Source organism: Acomys russatus, chromosome 6 (genome assembly GCF_903995435.1).
Source record: "Acomys russatus chromosome 6, mAcoRus1.1, whole genome shotgun sequence".
In the NCBI taxonomy this organism is placed as follows: domain Eukaryota; kingdom Metazoa; phylum Chordata; class Mammalia; order Rodentia; family Muridae; genus Acomys; species Acomys russatus.
The window spans coordinates 19,249,583-19,273,205 of NC_067142.1; the positions used below are offsets into that span (position 1 = coordinate 19,249,583).

General features: G+C 50.3%; 1 protein-coding gene across 2 annotated transcripts in view; it reads right to left on the reverse strand.

Moving 5' to 3' along the window:
- Ralb (RAS like proto-oncogene B) overlaps positions 1–19,653 on the reverse strand; it is a 41,749-nt gene extending 22,096 nt beyond the window's left edge. Inside the window, exon 1 of one of the 2 annotated variants that reach the window (XM_051147257.1) lies at positions 19,473–19,653. The gene's annotated coding sequence lies outside the window, so the exon portion shown is untranslated. Of the gene's footprint in view, positions 1–19,101; positions 19,303–19,472 lie in introns of those variants that run through there. The other variant, XM_051147258.1, reaches the window with a different exon arrangement.
- Positions 19,654–23,623: the final 3,970 nt, after the last annotated feature.

Below are 23,623 nucleotides of genomic sequence, written 5' to 3' on the forward strand. Positions count from 1 at the left end.
TTTACAGGTGGTCATGAGCCATGCTGGGAATTGAACTCAGGACCTCTGGAAGAGCAACCAGAGGTTTTTTTTTGTTTTTGTTTTTTTTTTTTTTAAGATTTATGTATTATTATGTACACAGTGCTCTGCCTACATGTACACCTGAAGGCCAGAAGGCATCAGATCTCACTATAGATGGTTGTGAGCCACCATGTGGTTGTTGGGAATTGAACTCAGGACCTCTGGAGGAGCAGTCAAGTGTCCTTAACCTCTGAGCTGTCTCTCCAGCCCCACAACCAGAGTTCTTAACTGCTGAGCCATCTCACCAGCCCTCACCTCTCCTTTTTAAATTTGATTTTTGCCAAGTACTTTGTCATGGCAAAGGAAAGTGCACTAAAACACATTATCGAAAACGTCAGAACCTGGGGCTGACTCAGTAAAGCGCTTGCCCCATGAACAGGAGGACCTGATCCTCAGCACCCCAAGAAAAAGCCAGTTGTGGGGGTGCGTGCTTATAATCGCAGGGCTAGGGAGGCAAGTGGACTCGGACCTCAGTAGCCAGCTAATCTAGTCTACATGGCAAGTTCCTGGTTCAGGGGGAGCCTGTCTCCAGCAGTGGCTATCTGAGTACCAGGGCCCATGACCTCTCCACACAAAAGAAAGATTAGGACCTCATAAAACACACCTATCATGAGTACTAAATAAAGAGGGAGGAGGGAGGCTTCTTGACCACAGAAAGCCAATAAACTGATTGGCAGAAAGCTGATAAACACACCATGTGCATGTGAGTTACAAAGTCAGCGTTTACAGCCATCATTACAAAGACCAGCTCGGATGCTGGCCACATGGCTCACTGGGTAAAGAAAGGCACTTGGCACCCAAGCTGACAGCATGACTTCCACCCCTAGATGCAATAGAAGGACAGAGCCAGTCAGGCGGCGGTGGCGCACGCCTTTAATCCCAGTACTCAGGAGGCAGAGGCAGGCGGATCGCTGTGAGTTCGAGGCCAGCCTGGTCTACAAAGTGAGTCCAGGACAGCCAAGGCTACACAGAGAGACCCTGTCTCGGGGAAAAAAAAAAAAAAAAAAAAAGGACAGAGCCAATACTTTCCTCATACACCACAGCATATGCCCACATGAGTGTACACACAGATGGGGGTCGGGTGCAGGGGTCGGGGTGCGGGCAGGGAAGTGAACCACCGGTCACCTGAGCGCGGCGCTGTCTTGCATGCGCTCCGTTTGGAGGACCATAGCAGGCTGTGAGCCATTAAGGAAAGGGGTTGACAAGGAAAACCCACTTACAAAGCTGAAGCTCGGAGAGGAAGGTGATAATTTAACTTCTAGACTATCTCAAACAAGAGTTCCCAACAGAAAACAGTGTTGGGACGAGTCGGGGAGTCATACGCGGCGGAAAGCTCAAATGGAGATTACACAGCTGGACAAGAGCAGTGGGGACTGCAAAAGACTGAAACAAACGCGGAAAACCTGGACCACGCTGCCAAATGACATCGGTAATATATAAAAGTTCTGCCTGGAAGGCCAAAACCCAATTTTTAATTCTGTTTTCTTCTTCTCCCCCTCTTCCTCCTCCTCCTGCTCTTCTTCCTCCTCCTCCTCTTCCTCTTCTTTCATTTGGGGCTTTTTTGGTTGGTTGGTTGGTTTTTGTTTTTTTGAGACAGGGTTTCTCTGTGTAGCCCTAACTGTCCTGGACTCAATTTGTAGACCAGACTGGCCTTGAACTCACAGAGATCCGCCTGCCTCCGACTCCCGAGTGCTGAGCCATTTGGGGCTTTTTGAGGCAGGCCTCAAACTTGCTAATAACAATGGCCTTAAACTTCTGGAACCCTCCAGCCTCCACCTCCCAGTGCTAGGATTGCAGACATGCACCCTCACACCTCACTTTTTTGTTTGTTTGTTTTTGTTTTTGTTTTTTGAGACAGGGGTTCTCTGTGTTAGCCCTGGCTATCCTGGATTGGCTTTGCTTTGTAGACCAGGCTGTCCTCAAACTCACAGAGATCTGCCTGCCTCTGCCTCCTGGGAGCTAGGTGGGATTAAAGGTGTGCGCCACTACGCCTGGCCACACCTAACTTTTTAAAGTAAGCAGAATATGAAGTAATTCACCGGAAGGGAGTTGAATATGGTTAATAAATATATAAAGCCACACCCAACTTAGCTGCACCTCAAGAAAGTGCAAGCAAAACACCAGCTTGTTTAAAGCTCAAAGTGTGGGAAGGGGCTTGGAGTTGCCTCAATGGATAAAGTGCTTACAAATGTGAGGACAGGAGTTCGGATGCCCCGAACCCACATATATGCCAGGCAGCCTAACTGAAATCCTAGTGATTAGAAGGCAGAGGCAGGGGATTGCCCAGAGCAAGCTGGTTTATCAGACTAGCCCCAATCAGTGAGCTCTGGGTTCAACTGAGAGTCCCTGTTTCAGTAAATCTGGTGAGGAATGATTGAGGAAGACACCCGACGTCAACCTGTATACAAATGTGTGCTAACACACGTGCAAACACAACACACACACACACACACACACACACACGCTGAGTGTATAAGTGCTGTAAGTGTTTAAGAAAGCAATTTTTTCTTTCTTTTTCTTTTTTTTTGGTGTTTACAACAATGCAATAATCTGAGGGGAAAAAGTCCACTAACCAGAAATACTTGTATAAATTATGAAAGAGCCAATGTGTAGAGTATAGGGCTATTAACAAGAAATAGGAATTTACATTCCTGTCTACTGCCTGGGAAATGACCAGGATGTACCACTTCGTGAGAGGTGGGGCACTGGAACTCAAGCTGAAGAAAATATAAACTCTGATGTCCTTCATTTTAAAAACCCCTGGGGGCCGGAGAGATGGCTCAGCAGTTAAGAGTGCTCGCTGCTCTTGCACAGGACCTGAGTTCAGTTCCTGGAACCCTCCTTGGGCTGCTCACAACCACTTATAACTCTAGTTAACGAGACCCAGCACCCTCTTCTGCCCTCCTTGGACACTTGGACACACATGCACACACAGCCACACAGACACAAAAGTAAAAATAAACCTATTTTTAAAAGTCTGTGTGTGGGGGCTGGAGAGACGGCTCAGTCAGTAAAGTGCAAACCATGCACGCCTGAGGGCCTGAGGGTGCTCCCTAGCAGGCCGGTGGTGTGCGCCTGGAATCCCAGCGCTCAGGAGACAAAGACAGAAGGACTCTGGCAGCCCGCCTCACCTACTCTGCAAGCATTAGCGCTCAATGAGAGCCTTTCTCTCAAAACACAAGGTGGATGGCTCCTGAGGGACACCTGAGATTGACCTCTGGCCTCCCACACACATATGCTCTTACACACACACACACACACACACACACACACACACACACACACACACACTCGGAAAGATGAAAAAAAATCTGCACAAGCGTGAGGGGCCTGAGTTTGACTCCCCAGGTGTAGTCTGAATACCTCAAATCCCAGCATTTCTATGAGACAATGGAAGGCAAAGAGCAAGATCCCTAAAAGCTCCAGGGACAGCTACCTTGAGCACATAGTAGGAAAAACAAAAGACCCCGCCTCAAAAAAAACAAAAACAAAAAAAAAAACTGTGGAAGGTAAAGACCAACACCTGGGCCTGTCCTCTGACTTCACACATGTGCCGTATGTACACAGAAACACACAAGCAGTACATTTTAAGCACCCCTGTGGTAAGTGAACGCCACGGCAAATGCCAGTTCTGTACTGCCTGGTTTTGTGGCACCTTGACACAATCTAGAGTCAATCTTGAGGGGAGGGGGCCTCAATGGAGACAGATGCAGCTGTAGGTAGACCTATGGTGCCATCCCTGGGCTGGTGGTCCTGGGTTCTGTAAGACAGCAGGCCGAGCAAGCCATGAGGAGCAAGACAGTAAGCAGCATCCCGCCATGGCCTCCATGTCAGCTCCTGCCTCCAGGGTCCTGCCCTGTTTTGAGTTCCTACCTTGGCTTCCTTCAGTGGACTGTGTGACTCAGGGCTTGTAAGCCAAATAAACCCCTTTCTTCCCCGAAGTTGCTTTTGGTCCGTGGTGTCTCATCCCAGCTATAACAACTCTAACTAAGACAATTGTTAAATTTTATTAGACCATGTGTCCGCTACAGCCAAATTATGAACCTCTCAAGTGGGATGAGTCTCTCTCCTCCACCACGGAGTCCCTGGCACTTGGGTCCCCGGGTTTGTAAATACTGCAGAACTCCAAGTAAAGTGCAGGAGCCGGGAGAAGGCTTGGCCAGCAAAGTGTTTGCTTGCTGTGCTTGAGGTCCTAAACTCAGATCCACACCAGCTCAACTCGCAACTCATCTGTAGCCCCCCACAGACATACACCATAAACACACGCACAATAAATAAATATAAGATGATAATACTTTAAAAAGCTCCTCGTTTGGGGCTGGAGAGGTAGCTCAGCAGTTAAAGAGTGCTGGCTGCTCCTCCAGAGGACCTGGGTTCAAATCCCAGTACCCACATGGCAGCTCACAACTGCCTGTAACTAGAGGACCCAACACTCTCACACAGACGTACATGCTGGCCAAACACCAAAGAACTTAAAATAAAGTAATAAATTACAAAAAAGCTCCTCACTCTTCACCTTGAAGAAAACGACTCATTTTAAAAACCGAGAACTTGGAAGGTGGTAAAAAGATCAGGAGCTCCAGGCTAGCCTTGGAAACCTAACAAGACCCTGTCTGGAAAGACAAGGGAAATCAGAGAGTTGGGGGTGGGGGCGGGGGGGGGGAGAGAAGGGGAAAGGAAAGCCGAGTGGCTGGCTAGTGAGCTGGCTAGCTCACCAGTTAAGAACACATGCCTGAGGCCTGGTGTGGTGGCACACGCCTTTAATCCCAGCACTTGAGAGGCAGAGGCAGGCGAATCTCTGTGAGTTCGAGGCCAGCCTGGTCTACAAAGTCAGTCCAGGACAGGCAGGGTGTTACACAGAGAAACTCTGTCTCGGAAACAAAACAAAACAAAACAAAACAAACAAACAAACAAAAAAACCACCACCACAACAAGAACACATGCCTGGTTGGGTGATGGTGGCACACCCCTGTAATCCCAGCATGCGGGAGGCAGAGGCAGGTGGATCACTGTGAGTTTGAGGCTAGCCTGGTCTACAAAGCGAGTCCAGGACAGCCAGGACTACACAGAGAAACTCTGTCTCAAAACAAAAACAAAACAAACAAACAAAAAAACCTCTATATGCCCAAGTTCCGTTCCTAGCATCTACATTGGGTCACCTGTATCTCTGGTTGCAAGAGATCCAAAGTGATTCTAGGGGCTCCATTGGCACCTGTCCTTGCATTCATGTGTTCACACACACATAATTAAAAACTAAAAGTAACCTCTTTTTTGTTTTAAAGGAAGGAAACATAAAATGGATGTGTCTTGGGCCACCCAGGGGAATTCATAAGGAAACACCAGCAGGCCACTGACATACACAATGAATGAGACACCACACACAGGAAGGCGGCTTAGGACACTGCTGTGCTGTGACTCTGGCCGCTGGCTCCAGGGCTCTTGCCTGAGCTGTGTTCCCTCCACGTGCTGGCTCTGTCTCTTAGCACCACTTGGTGAAATAAAGACCGGTGGCCTGGAGGCACACTGTTCAAAACATGCAATTTTGTGTTCATTTTTACAGATTTTTTTTACTGTTAATTTTATGTGTAATTATATGTCTTGGGGGAGAGGGTGAACATGTGAGTGCAGGTGCACACGGGGGCCAAAAGCGGGTGTTAGGTGCCCGAGAGCTGGAGTTACAGGTGGTTGTGAGTAGTTGAGTGTGGGTGCTGGGAACTGAACCCAGGTCCTCTGTCAGGGGCAGTAAACACTCAACCTCTGAGCCATCTCTCCAGCCACTCCTTGTATTTGTTTTTGAGATACGATGTCATCATGTTACCCAAGCTGGCCTCTAGTTCTTTTTTTTCTTTGAGACAGGGTTTCTCTGTGTAGTCTTGGCTGTCCTAGACTCGCTTTGTAGTCCAGGCTGGCCTCGAACTGACAGCAATCCACCTGCTTCTGCCTCCTGAGTGCTGGGATTAAAGGCGTGTGCCACCATGCCCGGCTCTAATTCTTTTTGTAAAATATAATTTATTTATTTCTATTTTATGTGCATTGGTGTTTAGCCTGCATGTAAGTCTTCCTGAGGGTGTCAGCTCTTGGAGCTACAGACAGTTGTGAGCTGCCATTGTGGGTGCTGGGAATTGAACCCAGGTCCTCTGGAAGAGCAGACAGTGCTCTTTACCACTGAGCCATCTCTCCAGCCCCTCACCTCTAATTCTTGAGCTTACACAATTCTCCTGTCTCAGCTTCCTGAGCACCAAGTGTGCACCTCTGCATGCAGCTTGTGAGACGCAGGTGTTAGCCCTTCTGTGAAAGGAAACAAGCTGCCAAGGACCAATACTTCTCCCTACTTACAACTTTTATGCAAAAGAATTCATTCTCCGCCCCAAGGCCCTGGGCATTCCCAGAACTTGACAGCTCAGAGCAGCTGACTCATGACCCCTTCCCTCCATTTCCTTGCTGCTGCTTTCCACATTAGCCAACTGGGAGTGGACTGTGAGGCTGAACCTCAGCCTGAAGGCAACAGGCAAGGTCCCCCTCCTCATAGGGATAAAAGGCAGGGGCTATCTTGGCCATGTATGCCGCTTGCTATCCTGGTTTGGGTGGTGGCACACTCTTTTTGCAAAAAGAAATTGTTGGGCGTGATGGTGTACGCCTGTAATCCCAGAGCTGGGGAGGCAAAAGCAGGAGGATCTCTGTGAGTTCCAGGCCATCCTGGTCTACAAGGGGAGTCCAGGGCATCCAGGGTTACAGAGAAACCCTGTCTCGAAAAACCAAAAGAGAAAGAGAGAGAGAGAGAGAGAGAGAGAGAGAGAGAGAGAGAGAGAGAGAGAGAGAGAGACAGAGACAGAGAGAGACAGACAGACAGACAGACAGACAGACATAGACAGACAGACACAGGCAGACAGACAGAGAGGGACAGGAGGAATGGGGGGGGGTAAATGAATTGCCTGGACTCAGTAGTTAACAAGCACTGACAGCTCTTTCAGGGGACCCAGGTTCAATTCCTAGCACCCTCATGGTGGCTCACAACTGTCTGTAACTCTAGTACAGCAAGATCCAATACCCTCTTCTGGCCTCTGCAGGTACTGCATGCACATGGTATACAAACATACATGCAGACAAAACAACCATAACCATAAAAATAAATAAATAAAATTTAAAAGGGTCACTTCCACTTTCTGTGTCTTTCTTTCTTTCTTTCTTTCTTTCTTTCTTTCTTTCTTCTTTCTTCTTTCCTCCTCCTCCTCCTTCTCCTCCTCCTCCTCCTTCTCCTTCTTCTTGTTTTTCCAGACAGAGTTTCTCTATGTTATCCTGGCTGTTCTGGACTCACTTTGTAGACCAAACTGGCCTCGAACTCACAGCAATCCGGCTGCCTCTGCCTCTTGAGTGCTGGGATTAAAGGTGTGCACCACCATGCCAGGCCTTTTCTTCTTTTTTCCTTTTGGTTTTCTCTCTCTCTCTCTCTCTCTCTCTCTCTCTTTCTTTCTTTCTTTTTTTCCCCTAGGAGACAGGGTTTCTCTGTGTAGCCTTGGCTGTCCTGGACTTGCTTTGTAGACTAGGCTGGCCTCAAACTCACAGAGATCCTCCTGCCTCTGCCTCCCAAGGGCTGAGATTAAAGACGTGCGCCACCAAGCCCAGTTCCTCCCTCCCTCCCTCCCTTCCTTCCTTCCTTCCTTCTTTCTAACACCGAGAATATTCCTTTCCAAACAAGCTCGTGGGCATTCTGGGTTGCCTGTCCTAGCTGCACCTCAGCCCTGCCTGCTCTAATGTTTACGTCTTTTCCTCTCCCAGCCTCAGTAGTGTGCACAGCAGGGCAGAACTGCCTCCTCTGCCAAGGCTCAGGCAGGGCAGTGCTAGAATGGGGCTCTGCTAGGCCAGCCCCCCTGAACAAAGCTCTGCCTCATCTGTGGGGATGAGGATGCCCCACACTTCCCCATAGCCAGGCCTCTCAGCTCAACACTTCATCCACCTCAGCAATAACTGACCCACTGTCCCCAGACACGAGGGACACCAGTGAGGCCTACAGGAACAGCCTTCCTCTCCAAGAACGGTCCTCTATGTGCGTCCTTAAAGACTCCATATCTTAAACATATGATGTTGGCCTCCCCAGCCCGGTGGTGACCAGGCAGATTGGTGTCCTTTCTCCTTCCTCAGTCACTTCCTGTTCAGTCTTCTTAGCCACATCCTTATTTCAAAATTCCCTATGGCTAAGGCCTCATCTCCCGGGGTGAGGTCCTTTGCCGTGTCACCGCCAAGCCCCCTTCCCGGTCACTTTCCTCGCGGATGGAGGACACAAATTCTGTTTGTGACCTCACCGTCCTCAGGAACCACCCTGTTCATGCAGGCACTCCGGCTGTAACTGTCCGGGCAGGAAGCGGGGTATTCTAAAAGGGACACTTGTGCTCTGACAATGAACCCATGGCACTGGCCTTTCCCCATGCTGAGAGAAGTAGAAAGTGGCCTTGGTGGCAGCAGAGGGGGACTTCTCTCTCAGGAAGAAACGTCACACCACCTGTCAGACCGCCTTGCAGGAGAGACTGGCACTGAGACAACGATGGGTCAGTGGTGGGCAGGACCACACCTTGACCAGGGCTGCGTGGCCCCGCACACCTCTTACTGTCTGTGTCGACCTGAACAACCTATCAGCACCCCAAGGATGGGCTTACAGGGGTCACAGGACCTCTCTGTTTGCTCTTCCCAATGTGGCCACATTGAGTAAATCCCCTGTATCTGCTTTCACTACAGCTGGTCTGTTACTGCCCTACTGAGCATGCTGCTGCCCCAGGCTCTGCCTCCAACAGGCTCAGGGAACCTAAGGTCCAGGCCTCTTCTCAGTACCCCTTTCCGGCACTCTACCTGGCACTACCATACCAGGAACCTCACCTGACCCCGGGTTCTCCTCTGGCTCTCCACTCCACCTCAATCCTTTCAGCTCATGTTAGCCAGGCCCACGCCATTTTGTAAAGCTCTCCCGTTCCTAGACTCTGCATACAAGACATCAGGTTAACAGGAAGTAGAGACACCCTGGCAGTGAGCATGTACTATGACTGCCAGTCACGTGACACAGAACCTTCCCCTTCCTCCAAAATGTGTAAGAAGGGACTCGCATGTGGCCTGAGCTCACCTCCGAGGCCCTGATGTGCTGCTGTCTGTCTGTCTGTGTGTCTGTCTGCCCATCTATGGCATTAAGTAACTTTTAATAAGTCTCTTACCTATAAAAAGGACAGTCTAGGGGCTGGAGAGATGGCTCAGTGGTAAAGAGCACTGCCTGCTCCTCCAAAGGTCCTGAGTTCAACTCTCAGCAACCACATAGTGTCTCACAACCATCTATAATGTGATCTGATGCCCTCCTCTGGCCTGTGGACAGAACACTGTATACATAATAATAAATAAATCTAAAAAAAAAAAAGGGACAAAGCCGGGCGTGGTGGCGCACGCCTTTAATCCCAGCACTCGGGAGGCAGAGGCAGGCGGATCGCTGTGAGTTCGAGGCCAGCCTGGTCTACAAAGCGAGTCCATGATGGCCAAGGCTACACAGAGAAACCCTGTCTCGAAAAAAAAAAAAAAAAAAAAAAAAAAAAAAAAAAAAAAGGGACAGTCTGACTCAGTGTCCCCACCGAGGCCTGTACTATTATTTTTCTGTTGCTGTGATAAAACCCCATGACCAAGAAAATTTGTGGAAGACTTTATTTGGGGGTTATGGTTCCAGAAGGTTAGAGACCACGCTGTGGTTATGCATGGCAGCAATTGCAGGCAGGGCGACTGGCGCAGAGACTGAGAACGCACATCTGGAACTACAAGCACAAGGCAAAGAGAACAAACTGGAAACAGGCAAGCCATTAACTCAAAGGCCCCCAAAGCCCTCCTCCACTGGCCTACTTCCTCCAACAGACTGTACCCCACAAATAGCACCCCCCAGTGGGGACCAGGTGTTCAAACACACCCACGGCCCCAAACCTGTAATTGTCACTAGCTCAGATTCCACCTGCCCTGTTGGCACCCATAAACGCTGACCCCAGCACATTCTTCCTGGGCTCTGCTGCCACCCCAGGCATAGGTGACACTTTACCAGGTCTTCCTGCAAAGACCCACTCTACCCTTCACCTCCATCACCTGTACTACTAGCAAGCTAGCCAGGGAAAGAATTCAAGAAAAAAAAAATTCCCTAACCAGCTTCATGGAACTTCACTGTAAATGCATTTTAAAATCACAAACCAGGAAAGGCATTTCCTCCGCACTGAGGCTCAGGGCCCTAGCTGTTCCCACTGGCCAATGCCTGCCCTCCTAGACTTCAGAGCCGGGCCCCCCAGGGCTGGTGGGGGGTCAGGGGTGGGGGTGGAGGTGGGGTGGGGGGTTGTTTCCTCCCTAGCTCAGGTTCAGGCTGTTGCCCTTCTCCCTCCCCCCCTCCCCCCGCCCTCCGTGCTCCCTGGGCTAAGCACATCCATTCAAGTGGCTTCCTGTGTCCCCCCAAGCTGGAGGGGACAGCCCAGCTCCGCCATCCTGTTGTCGTACCCCATCTGGCTGTCTGCCAGGAATCTGAAACTCAACAGTCCCCAAATAGATCTCTCTATTCTTCTTCGTCCTTCCACCCTTAAAATCTGCTCCTCAGGCTGGAGAGATATCTTGGCAGGAAAAGTTACTTGCTGCCAAGCCTGAGTGCCTGAGTTCAAATCCTGGGAACCACACGGAGGAAGGAGAAAACCTACTTCTGAAAGCTGTTCTGCAAGTAGGCGAGTGTGTACTCACAAACACAGGCATGAACAAACAAACAAAAATATAAATAGTGTCCTAGTTAGCTTTAACTGTCAACTTAACTCAGGCTGAGAAGGGAGTCACAGTTGAGCGATTGGTCAGATTAGATTGGCCTATGGGCGTGTCTGCAGAGGACTGTCTGCATTGTTAATTGATGTAGGAGGACCTGGCCCACTGATGGTGGCTCCATTCCCTGGGCAGTGGTCCTGGGTGTTATAAGAAAGCGAGTTAAGCCGGGCGTGGTGGCGCACGCCTTTAATCCCAGCACTCGGGAGGCAGAGGCAGGCGGATCGCTGTGAGTTCGAGGCCAGTCTGGTCTACAAAGTGAGTCCAGGATGGCCAAGGCTACACAGAGAAACCCTGTCTCGAAAAACAAAAAACAAAAAACAAAAACAAAAAAAGAAAGCGAGTTAATCACGGGCCCAAGAATCACCAAGCAGCATCTTCCACGGTTTCTGCTGTACGTCCTCAGTGGTAAGTGAATTCTTTGCTTAAAGGTAGGATGGCAAGCAGGCTGCCTTCAAGTTCACTCTCGAGTTCCCGCCCTGACTTCCCTCAGTGAAGCAGTGCCAAGCAAGCCCTTTCTTCAAGCCCTGTAGTCAGGATGTTTTATCACAATGGGAGGAAAGCAGCATACGCGTACTCTCCTGCTCTACCCATCCGCAGCCCCCCCCCCCCCCCCCCCGCTCCCCGCTCCATAGCAACTCAAGTCCCTAGGAGTGCAGGCGTTGGACATTAGTCAAGGCAGACCTGGGAGTCACCCCAGAGCCCCTTGTTCCTCCTCAGCTTTACTTATTAGTTCTCCCACTCGGCCCTTTCTTCCACTTTCTTTGCTACAAGTAGGTTGCAGCAACCAGCCACAGCTGCCTAACTCCTCATGGCACCTCAGGCCCTCTTCAAGCCTGTGTGTGTGTGCATGTGTGTTTGTGTGCATCTGTACGTGTGTGTGTGTGTGTGCATGTGTGTGTGAGCACACAGAGGCCAGAAGTCGACATCAGATGTATTCCACAATCATTTTCTGCCTTTTATATTTTTCCTGAGACAGGCTAACAGGTAGCCCAGGCTATCCTTGAACTCTCTCTACAGCCAAGGACAACTGTCAGCTCCTGTTTCCACTGCCTCAGAGCTGGGTTTTGAGCTTGCCTCTTGACACTGGATTTTACATGATGCTGGAGATGGAGCTTCCTACACCCTAGGCAGGCACTCTAACAGCTGAGCTACATTCCCACACTGCCACCTTATTTTTGAGACGGGGTCTCTCAAACTGGCTTAGAGTTCACTGATGAGGCTAGCCAGGCTGGACACGGCCTAGGGGATGCTCCTGTTGCCACCTCCCCACCACTGGGGAGGTGGTTCTGTTTTGCTTTGTTCTGTTTTAACATGGGTCCTGGGGGGATCGCAACCAGGTCCTGTGCTTGCATGGCGGCAAGCTTTACCAACTGAGCCGCCATCTCCCCAGCCCTTGAAAGCTTTCTAAACCAGCAAATGGCAATGCCCTGAACACTCCAATGGTTCACCACTGATAAAATCTAAGCCCTTTTCTGAACATGGCCTGCAAGCCTTTTCCCGCCCCGCCCCGCCCCGCCCTGCCTCTACCTAAGGTTCCTCTCAAGAACTGCTCTGAGGAAGACACCTGAAGCAAAGGGAAGCGAGGTCCAGTCGAGATCACAGGCAGGGCTCGGAGTGTGGCCAGAGCTGGCAGAGTGCCCACCTCACGCGCTCGAAGCCCTCACTTTCCTTTCGGGAACCACACAAAACTGGTACACCGCTCCTACGGAATCTCAGCCCGTGGGAGGTGCCAACAAGAGGATTCGGTGGCATTGAAGGCTGTCTTCAGCCACACAGGGAGTTCAAGGACAATCTTGGCTACATGAGACCCTGTCTCAAAAGAACAGAGTATCAGGGCAGACTTTGTATCCTGTGTGAGATAAGGCCAGAGGGAGGGGCTGGGCAGAGACTATGGCAGGTAAAGCAGCAGCCATGCAAGCAGCAAGATCTGAATTCTGATCCCAGAGCCCATGTGACATGATGTGGGGCCCGATGACCGGCCAGTCTAGCAGAATGAACAAGCCCCAGGTGCAATTGAGACCATGTCTCAAAAAGAAAGTGGCTGGGCATAGTGTTGACCGCCTTTAATCCAGCATGTGGGAGGCAGAGGCAGGTGGACCTCTGTAAATTACAGGCCAGCCTGGTTCCAGGAGAGCCAGGACTACAAAGTGAGACCTTGTCTCAAAAAGAAAAGAAAAATATAGTGAGGTGAAGAGATGGGTGAGATGGTTCAGCAAACGAAGATAGCGCCACCATGCCAGACGACCTGAGTTCTGTCTGTGGGATTCACATGGTTGGAAAGAAGGAATCCAAGTTGTCCTCTGACCGTCACATATATATGTGCACACACTCTCCACACACACAAATACCCGTCCATTAAAAACCTACACAGACCGACAACCATTTTAAGCTCTTCACCAAGGAAAACACGATACCAGCAAAATTTTTTTCCCCCACCAACTTGTTTTAAAGTTGATTTAAAAGAATCTCTGGGTTTTGTTTGGTGTGGGAACCAGCAAGATTTAAATTTCTAATTTCTAAAACTACTGCATATTTGGTCAATTAATCCTAGCGTCTGACTCTGGAAAACCGGAAGAAAGATCATGAAGTTTCATAAAAGTCACTTTTATCCTGCTGGCTCATTTGTTGTCTGGGAGGGCCTAGGCCTGGGCCTGGAAGCTTCTAGCCTCTGTATGAGTCTAATCTAAGCCTAGAATGTTTTCAGCCTCTGAAACTTACTACTTTAATAAGCTCACCCTTACTTGTTCTTTCTGAGCTCTGGGCTGGCTGGTTCAACTCAGCTGTTCTGACTCAAATTCTTCTCCCTGCTGAGATATAATCCGGCTTCTCTCTCAGCCCGGAATTGCTCTGCTTCGCCTCAAACTAACTCAGCAATCTGCTCTAATCTTCTGGCTTCTTCTCATTTTCTGGTTCATTCCATCTTCACCTGAGTTCTCTCTTTGCAACCCGTCTCTCTATTACTGTCCTGAAAAAAATTGCCTCTTCCTCTCCGAAAAACTGCCTCTTAAGTAGCTTCCTTTTCCTCTCTCTTCTCGTGAGATTTGGCCTTATCCTATTCTGTCAAATCTTCTCCGATTCGCCACCGTTCCTGCCACTCAATTAGACATCACTTTCAACATGGATGCTTCCTTCTACAGACTAACTTTACCTTCATTTGGGATTAAAGGCATGTACCACCACGCCTGGACCTAGGCTTTTCTTTGCCTGATACTTGCTCCATATCAGGCTGGCCTTGAACTCAGATCTGTTTGCCTCTGTCTCCTGGATTAAAGGTGTTTTTGTGCTCCAGCCGGATCACACAGACCTAGAAGGTCTTCGGATGTCACCTCTAGCCAGAACAGCCATGTTCTGAATTAGCACTCCTCTACAAAGTTTCATGTATAATATGGAAGTTTCTAGAACATCAGGAACTGCAGGTGTGGTTTTATCCCCTATAGTACCCACGTGCTCTGGGAGGCATCCCAACGAGAACCATCTCAACAGTATCTAGTCTAAAACTTGCGTAAAGAGAAGCTAGCAGGAGGCAGAGGCAGGAGGATCTCTGTGAGTTCGAGGCTAGCCCAGGAGAGCCAGGGCTACATAAGACTTCCTGTCTCCAACAAAACATAAAACTTTTTAAGAAGAAAAAAGCCTGGAAGCTAATCTTCAAGGAGGGCTGTGGCGGTCTGGATGTGACTCGGGGAATGTGAGCCTAGCATACATGAAGTCCTGGGTTCGATCCTCAGCACTGTATTAACCATGTCACCCCAGTACTGAGCAAGTAGAGGCAGGAGGATCAGGAGTTCCCAGCTGGCCTAGGGAGCTGGCTCAGTGGTTAAGAGAACTGGCTGCTCTTCCAGAAGACCTGGGTTCAGTTCCCAGTACCCCATGGTAACTCTTGTCCATTTTAATTCTCATTTCAAGGGATCTGAAGCCCTATTCTGACCTCTTCTGGCCCCTGCACACACATGGGACACATAAACTCACATGGACATATACATAAAAATACATGTAAAATTAAATTTAAAAGAGGAAAGCATATGTCTTGCTCATCTAACAGCAGATGCTGTTTAGAAGTAATTGGAGCCAGGCTGGGGATTTAGCTCAGTGACACAGCAGTTGCCTAGCACACACAAGGTCCTGAGTTCAATTCTTAGAACTGAAGACCAAAAACATTAAGAAAGAAAAAATGAAATCAGTAAAAAAAAAAAAAAAAAAGAAAGAAAGAAAGAAAAGAAAAAGAAAAAAATAGTGGGACTCAGAGCAGGGGAGATGGCCCATCTGGTAAAGTACTGGCCTTGCAAATGGAATGACCTGCGTTCAATCTCCAGATTAGAAAGCTTGGTGTAGCACACTCCTGAAATCCCAGTGACGGCCGAATGGGAAGCAGAGAGGACGGGATTCCTGGAGGCTCACAGACCAGCCAGCCTGGCCCTCATACTCAGACCCATGAGAGACCCTGACTCAAACAGAGATGGAAATCACCTTGTCCTGTTACCTCCCAAAGCATGTGCCACACACATCTACACACACACATACATACACACACAGATGCACACACATACATACACACATGCACACACACATACACACACATGCACACACATACACACATACATTCATACAATACACGCACATGAACACACATATACACACACATACACACACATACATTCATACATATACACACACACATGCACACACACATACATACACACATACACATACATACACACACACACCCACACACCCCACACCTCCTGTCCTGAGGAAGTAGCTCAGTGGTAGAGCATTTACTTAAGGTATACAAGGTCCCGAGTTCGTCCTCAGCACCTCGGAAGTGAGGTTCTTACAGTCTGTCTCACGGAGACCTTCCCAGGGCACAAAGTTCCAACCCAGCAGTTCTGGCTGTTACTACAACAGAATCTCCAGTGATGGTTCCCACGTTCAGAAATGAGAAAACAGGGGGAATCTGGGTACAGACTCCAGAAGTTTCACCAGGATAGGATGACAGCACAAACTCCAGGTCTCAAACGTTTTATGGAGCCTTACATCATCGTGCCCAAGGCAGGAGCCTCGAAGAAATTCAAGGCAAGAATGAAGATTTTTTCCTCCATTTTTTTTGTTTTTGTTTTTTGTTTTTGTTTTTCGAGACAGGGTTTCTTTGTGTAGCCTTGGCTATCCTAGACTCACTTTTGTAGAATAGGCTGGCCTGGGACTCACAGCGATCCGCCTGCCTCTGCCTCCCGAGTACTGGGATTAAAGGTGTGCGCCACCATGCCCGGCCTTTTCCTCCATTTTTTTGTGTATGAGTGCACATGGGTATACATGAGTACACATGGGTATGTATGCACATCCGCTTGTGCAGACATGTGCACATACATGTTGAGGCCAAAGCTGATACCAAAAATCAACGTCACGGCCAGGTATGGTGGCGCACGCCTCTAATCCTAGCATTCAGGGAGGCAGAGGCAGGCAGATTGCTGTGAGTTCAAGGCCAGCCTGGTCTACAAATCACGTCCAGGACAGTCAGGACTACACAGAGAAACCCTGTGTTGAAAACCAAAAATTAAACATCACAGTGAATAAAACCCAGAGCTCACTGATGTGGAGTCTCACGAGCCAGGCCACTTTCCCAGGGATCCTGTGCCCATTTTTCCATGCTGGGATTACAGGCAGGCTGCCGTGCACCAAGCACTTACTTGGGCTCTGATCCAAACTCTGGTCCTTATGCTCGTCAGTCAAGTGCTTTCACCACTGAGCCATGTCCCTAGCCTAAGAATAAAAAATGCTGAGGCCAAAAAAAAAAAAAATGCTGAGGTCTCATCTGCAGCCCCAATCAAACAGACAAAATACAAGGAACCGAGAGCACCTCTACCTGCTCCCCCGGTTCCTCGCCCCTCACCTTGCCCCCTCCCCCCACCTCCCTGGTCCCTCTTCCCTTCCCCTCTTCTCCCCCCCCCAACACTCCCAGATTCCATTTAAGGTTCCGTTCCTCGTCTTCCTATCTTTATGTGTCTAAGTCCTATTGCCCAAAAGTGACCCAGTAGCTCACACCCACACTCTTTCCACCCAAAATCCTGCAAAAACATCTCCTCAGGCACAATAAGACCCTGCTGTGATCGCAGATAAGAGCAGCCACTGTTCCCAGTGGGAAGTAACTGAAAAGGAAGAGGAAGAGCTGGGGGTGCCACACTGGTGGAGAATGCCTGGCCCTGTCCAACTCCTAACACATCCTAGCACACACACTCGCGCACACATGCACATGCACGTGCACACACACACACATACATGCACACACACACATACACACGTGCGTGCATACCTATATGCACACGCACACATATACACGCAGGTGCACACATATACACACGTGCACACACACATGCATGCACACACACACACACACACACAGGAAGTAAAACCTCTGATGTGGACAGACTCAATAGAGCACCCACAGGGACCACACCTCAGTTTCTTCCCTCGTATGTTAGTTTTCTGTTATTGGAATAGACACAAAAAGAAGAAAGGGTGACCAGACGGCTTAGTGGATAAAAGGGCTTGCCAAACAAGCCTGACAACCAGTACTCCACAAAGCATCCGGGTGTGCATAACACACACATACGCAATAATAATAATAAATAACGTGGTGGGGGCTGAGAGGTGGCTCAGCAGTTAGGAGCATTTGCTGCTCCTCCAGAGGACCCGAGTCTGGGTCCCAGCACTCGTGTGGGGCAGCACACAATTGTTTGTAACTCCAGCTCCAGGGTTCCCCATCCATGCCCTCTTCTGGCTTCCAAGGGTACCTGCACACACACACACACACACACACACACACACACACACACACGCACACACACACACGCACATACACACACACATGCACACCCCGCAGCTCAGCTGTGGCTCTTGGTTTTGTGGCTTTGGGGGTTGTAGCAAAGCAGTGCATCATGGGGGGAGTGGATGATAGAGGAAGCCACCATACACTTGGCAGCCAAAAAGCAAAGGCAGGAGGAAGGCGGAATCCCCACATGCCCTATAAAGGCCCAGAGAGATTCCCCCACCAGCTCCCACCAGCTTCCGGGGCTGGTCCTCACCGCTTTACTACATAAGACAGGGGGGATGGTCATCGAATCCTAGCCCCACCCCCACTCCCACAGAGAGCACCTGAAACATTGCCCACTGGACTTGATGCTGGCAGTGGGGGTGGGTAGCCAACTCTTTCCTAGTTGCATTGATGTTGACTTCAGAAAGGAGAAAAGGCCTTCTCTAGACCACAGCACTAAGAAGATTCCAGAAGCAGGCTGGAGATTTGGCTCAGTTGGTAGAGTTCTTGAGCATATAGGAAGCCCAGCGTTCCATCCCCAGCACTACACGGAGCCGACACGGTAGAACACACAATTACCACAGCACTCACGGGGTGGAAAAGTTCAAGGTCACCCTCACTGCATATCAAGTCCCGGGCCAGCCTGGGCTAAAAGAGACCAGGTCTCTCACACACACACTCCCCAAGTTCCAAAACCAGATCTAGCCTTGGCTCACGCCTCCTGTTGCTCTCCACACTCAGCACCTCCTTCCATGGTCCTCCTGGTTCTCACAACTACACCACCACTACCCAGGATAAAGCATCACCACGTTGCCATGTTCTGAGACTTAATGCCCAGGAGTCTTGCCGGTTTAAAGCAACCTTTCTTTGCACACTAAAACACAAGTCCTTCCTCCCCGATAAGCCTTCTCATTCCATATGCCCCAAAGTAAAGAAAAGTGCGTAGGAAATCAAGGCATAGCATCCTTCCTCTCCGATAATAAGCCTTGCTCATTCGACATGCCCCAAACTTAAGAAAAGTGCGTAGTAAGGAAATCAAGGCACAGCAAGAGGTTCTCTGGTCCACAGGGACTGAAGGCAAGTCAACGGGTAAAAACAATCAGCCTGTTGGAGACTCCCCAGAAGAACAACTTGATAACATCAAAGACCCTAGGTTCTAGTATTCACATGGAGATGAACACAGGGGAGGAAGGGCGCCGCTGGGGGTTCGGCGCTCTCTGGGGCTCGCTGGTCGGAATCGCACACTGACTTGGCTCTTAAGACTAGGGAAACCCTTCAAGCCACCGAGCTTCTAGAAGCCACCGTTGATGCTAGTCACGCTCCCGAAGGCATTTGGAAGACAGGATCAAAAAGTAACTCTCAAACAACCATCCAACCCCGACAAACTTCTGAAACCCAGCCCCCAGGTCACCCAAAGTACAAGTTCCTACCTTTAAGAAAGAAGTTTGGGCAACGTTTTATCGCTCTGAAAGGACCTGAGGAAGTGGACCAACTCAGGAGGGAGGCCCGAAAAGGCAGGAAGTGGCCATTTGTGGGAAAAGGGAAGGACAAGCCGTAAGGGAAGAGAACTGGGGCGCCTCGCCCATGTCCTCAGCACCCCCAGATCCGGCTGGGAGGCCCTCCGGCTTTCCCAGAGGACACCTCCCAAGCCAAGCGGGGCGCGGCCCGGGGCGTTGTTCTTCTTCTGAGAACTTGTCCCTCCCTCCCAAAGTGGAACCAGGAGGCCCGCGATCGCGTGGGGAGCGCACCCACTTCCCCATCCCAGAGCGCACCCCGCGCCGGCAGAAAGCAGCATCCTTACCTGGGGGACCTGTCCCACTGCCGCTCTAGCTGTGCGCACAACCAGACTCTCCGCTCTCACGGGCGCCCCGCCCCGTCCTGGGGCCGGACACCAGCTGTCCCCAGTCGATTTGTCATTGAGCAGTGAGCTCGCGTGTCCCCACCCCCCAGAGCGCGTTCCCGCTGTCCGCGGGGCAACCCTGGCCTCTCCAGAGCCGGCCCTCCCTTCCGCTCTCAGAGGCCACGCCTACTGACCAATCCGAAGAGGCACCTCCAAAGCTTCGCCAATAAGAAAATGCCTTGGGTCGGGGGCATGGCGCCACGGAACGGCCCCGCCCACACCCCCGTCGCTGTAGCTCCTCAGCCCGGATTAGCGCACGTGACCGCTGCTGCATTGGCGGAGCTTTGGGAACTGGTCTGGGGACGCCGGGTGTGGGCGGGTGCACTCTCGGGGAAGCCAAAGCGAGGCCAGAGTAGTGAAAAAGCTAAGAAGGACAGAAGCCAATAGAAAGGACAAGGCGGCCAAGTGTGGCCTGCGCCCTGGTGTGGAAGGGGTAAAAGAGTTTAGGAGACCCTTGGCCAGGGACTGGAAACTCCAGGTGGTTGCCACCTCTAGCTTGGCCTATGACACTCTATTAGTAAAGGAAGTACAGCTGTTAACTTGACCTGGGTCACAAGCAAGAGCCGGAGCCCTAACCTCAGCCATAGCCTGCAGCAAGAACTACAGGCTGTCCTGCCGTCACCCACCTACGCCCAGGAGCTTGTAATTTTCTAATAGGATTTCCACTAGGGTTGGTTTTCCTAGCTGAACACTAGCCACCCGCGCCCCCCCCACCACCACCACCACAGTTGTGTGATACCCCACCCATCCATACATATTCTATGGCGCATTTCACTGTATGACAATTAGTAATTCAAAGCTTGTCTCTAATCTCTGAGGAGGGAAACTGTGATAACATAGCCCGCATTGTGTAAAAATTCTCGTTGATAATTCTAAATTAGGGTACATGTGCATCAGAGGTTTTTGTGCTTTGTTTAAATGGTTCCATAACAGCAAGTGACAGACCCAGTCCTCCCACTAACATAAGAAGAAGCAGAATCTTGGGGCTAGCCAGGTGGCAGGAGGGGTAAAGGCATCTGCAGACAGAGAAGCCCCACAACCTCAGCCTGAGTTGGACCCCGGGATCCACAGGATGGAAAGAGAAAACTGGCTCCCTCGAGTTGTCCTCTGATGTCTCTGTGTCTCTGTCTCTCCCTCCCTCCCTCCCTCCCTCCCTCCTTCCCCCCTCTCTTTCACAAACAAACAAATAAATGTAAATTAAGAGGATTATTTTGAAAGAAAGAAAAACTTCCAGTGCTCTAAAATAGAAGGAATAGCAACATGCTTTTTTAAAAACTAGATTTATTGTCCAGCAGTCAGGAGGCAGAGGCAGGCGGATCACTGTGAGTTCGAGGCCAGCCTGGTCTACAAAGTGAGTCCAGGACAGCCAAGGCTACAAAGAAACCTTGTCTCAAAAAACCAAAACAAACAACAACAACAAAACTAGATTTATTGTCAGGCGTGGCGGTGCATGCCTTTAATCCCAGCACCCAGGAAGCAGAGGCAGGTGGATCACTCTGAGTTTGAGGCCAGCCTGGTCTACAGAGCAAGTCCAGGACAGCTAAGGCAACACAGAGAAACCCTGTCTCGAAAAACAAACATACAAAAGAGATTTGTTTTATGTGCATGGAGCTTTTCCTGCACTGCATGTATGTACTCCTCACGGGTGCGGGATACCTGCAGAAGAGGGCATGGGTGCCCTGGAACCTGAGTTACAGAAATGCTGTGAGCCATCATGTGGGTGCTGGGAACCGAACGTGGGTCCATCTGCCAGAGCAGCAAGTACCCTTAGCCGCTGAGTCACCTCTCCAGACCCTGGAGGAGTCATCTTGAAACAAGTCTCTGCGGAGTTCAGAACCTGGGGGAATCACGCAGAACCCTGTTGGAGTTAGGAAGGGTAAGGCCGAAGGTGATTAGACAGTCACTAAACCTCCACGAACCTGTCTCCCAGCAAGCCCATAGGCGTGCACCTCTGAGCTGTAGGTACACAGGGTTAAGTGTTTTAGTGTGCATGAAGGTGGTGAGAAAACACAAACGTGGACCTCAGTGAGGGGCAGCGGAGCTACCATGAAGGCTTCGACATGGCTTTCCTCCCCAGGCAGGCCCCTTTGAGCAGATGCAAGCTTAGACAGTTACAGCTGTCTGTCCACGAGTGAAAGGACTGGTTCAGGAGACAGTGAGGAACTGGGTGACAGACAGGCCCGAATTTGCAGGTCCCTGCCCCCCACATAGCCTCACAGGCCCATCTTTCCTGGAGTGTGGGACTGCTGTCCCTTTCCCTTACAAACAGGGTGCTGACCCAGGTGCTACCTCTGGAATGTGTGGATTCCGCTGGGTCCTCATCATCACAGTCTCCCTCAAGGTCTAGGCAGATGACATGCTTGGCCCCATCAGAGAGTGACAGAGAAGAAAGAGAAATCCCATGCAGGGACTCTCAGCCAGGGCAGGTGCCCTGCTATGGAAAGGGTACTGAAACGGCTCATGCTAGGTCTCAGGTGGGCCCTGGCCCCACATGCTTAGAAGAGCTGGGGGGGGGGGTCTCAACAGCAAGAACACACGTGCTGCCCAGCAGGATGCTATGAGGTCCCTCTAATCTGCTGCTGGCACGGACAGCAGGGTCTAAGCACTCCCTCCTTCAGCAGTCCTTGTCAAATACTGTGAGTATCTTCTGTGCTAGCTGATGAACTGTTCTCTCCTGAGGGTGCTAGGCAACCCTGGACTTCTGGATTGCCCCGTGACTACTGGCACATCCATTATTTCTAGACCCGGGACTGTAGTTCAGTTGGTAGAGTGCCACCTCTAGTGGGGGATCAGGAATGGGTCCTTCCTGTGAGGAGGAGGAAGGGAGATGAGGCAGTGGTGAGGACTCTTCACTATGGGCAACCCCAGTTCTGGGGCCTGCTGGGAAAAAGCAGTCAGTGACTTTGCCCCCTATGCCTTGCCTAACAGGTACTGGCGATGGGTACAGGTGTAACCCTATGGTTTTTCTATACTAGCCCTTGCTCTGAATATTTATTGCTCTGTTATATTTATTAAAAAGCTTTAGGCACTTAGCTGGGCAGACATTCAGCTATTCTAACCCAACAATACCGGCCCGGCCTGCATTCGGCCATGTGACCTGTTATCTGCTTTCTTAGTCTTGTTCTGGCACCTGTTTCTGCATCCCTGTCCTGACAACAACTCCCTCTTAGTCCCCACCTGAGACCCCTTCTCTCTGGACCCGGAAATCCCACCTAAACTCTTCAGCTCAGTCAGCTATTGGCCGTTCAGCTCTGTAATTGACCAATCGGAAAGTGATGGAGCAAAACACTGAGTCAGGACATACTAATAGTAACCAAAGTTAGCCTGTAAGCAGATCTCTGCCAGCACAGAAATCTGCATTTGAATACACAGTGCACAAAGATGCCACTCCAATATACAGGGATCTCTTTTTTTTTTTTTTTTTTTTTTTTTTTTTTTTTTGGCCGTTACTTTCTTCCCAGCTATGCTTATTGGCGTTATGGTTCTGACCCAGGGGCCTCTTCCCTGGGAGAGAGCTCAGCTCTCTGCCCTGCCCAAAGGCAGAAGAGACAACTGCACATGACCCTCTCAGGAGCATTTTCTGAATTCTCTACCCTTCGTGTTTGGTGCCTAGAAGCCCACCTTTCCCATGACTCAACAGCTCACGCCACGGGGTGTGACGGGGAGAAAAGGGAGAATGCATTCTGATGAGTGAGAACACAGTTGGATAGGCCTGCCGTTTCTCCTATCGAGGGGGTGGCTTACCTGTGACTTTGGAGCCACATGGCTGGCAGCAGCAACTTTCAGGGCTAGTGGCAGGGTCGGGGTGGCTTCGGTCAAGTTCTGCCTTGCAAGCTGGGGAACAACCCTCAGAACCCATGTTTAATTTTTTTTTTTAAATGCGGTGTGGTGGCATACATGTGTGATTGCTCTGTTGGGGAGACAGACAGGAAGATTCTTGGGGCTCACTAGCCAATCACGCTAGTCTACTTGGTGAGTTCCAGGTGACAGTGTCTCAAAAACAAGGTGGACTAGGGCTGGAGGGGTGGCTCAGAGTTAAGAGCACCAGCTGC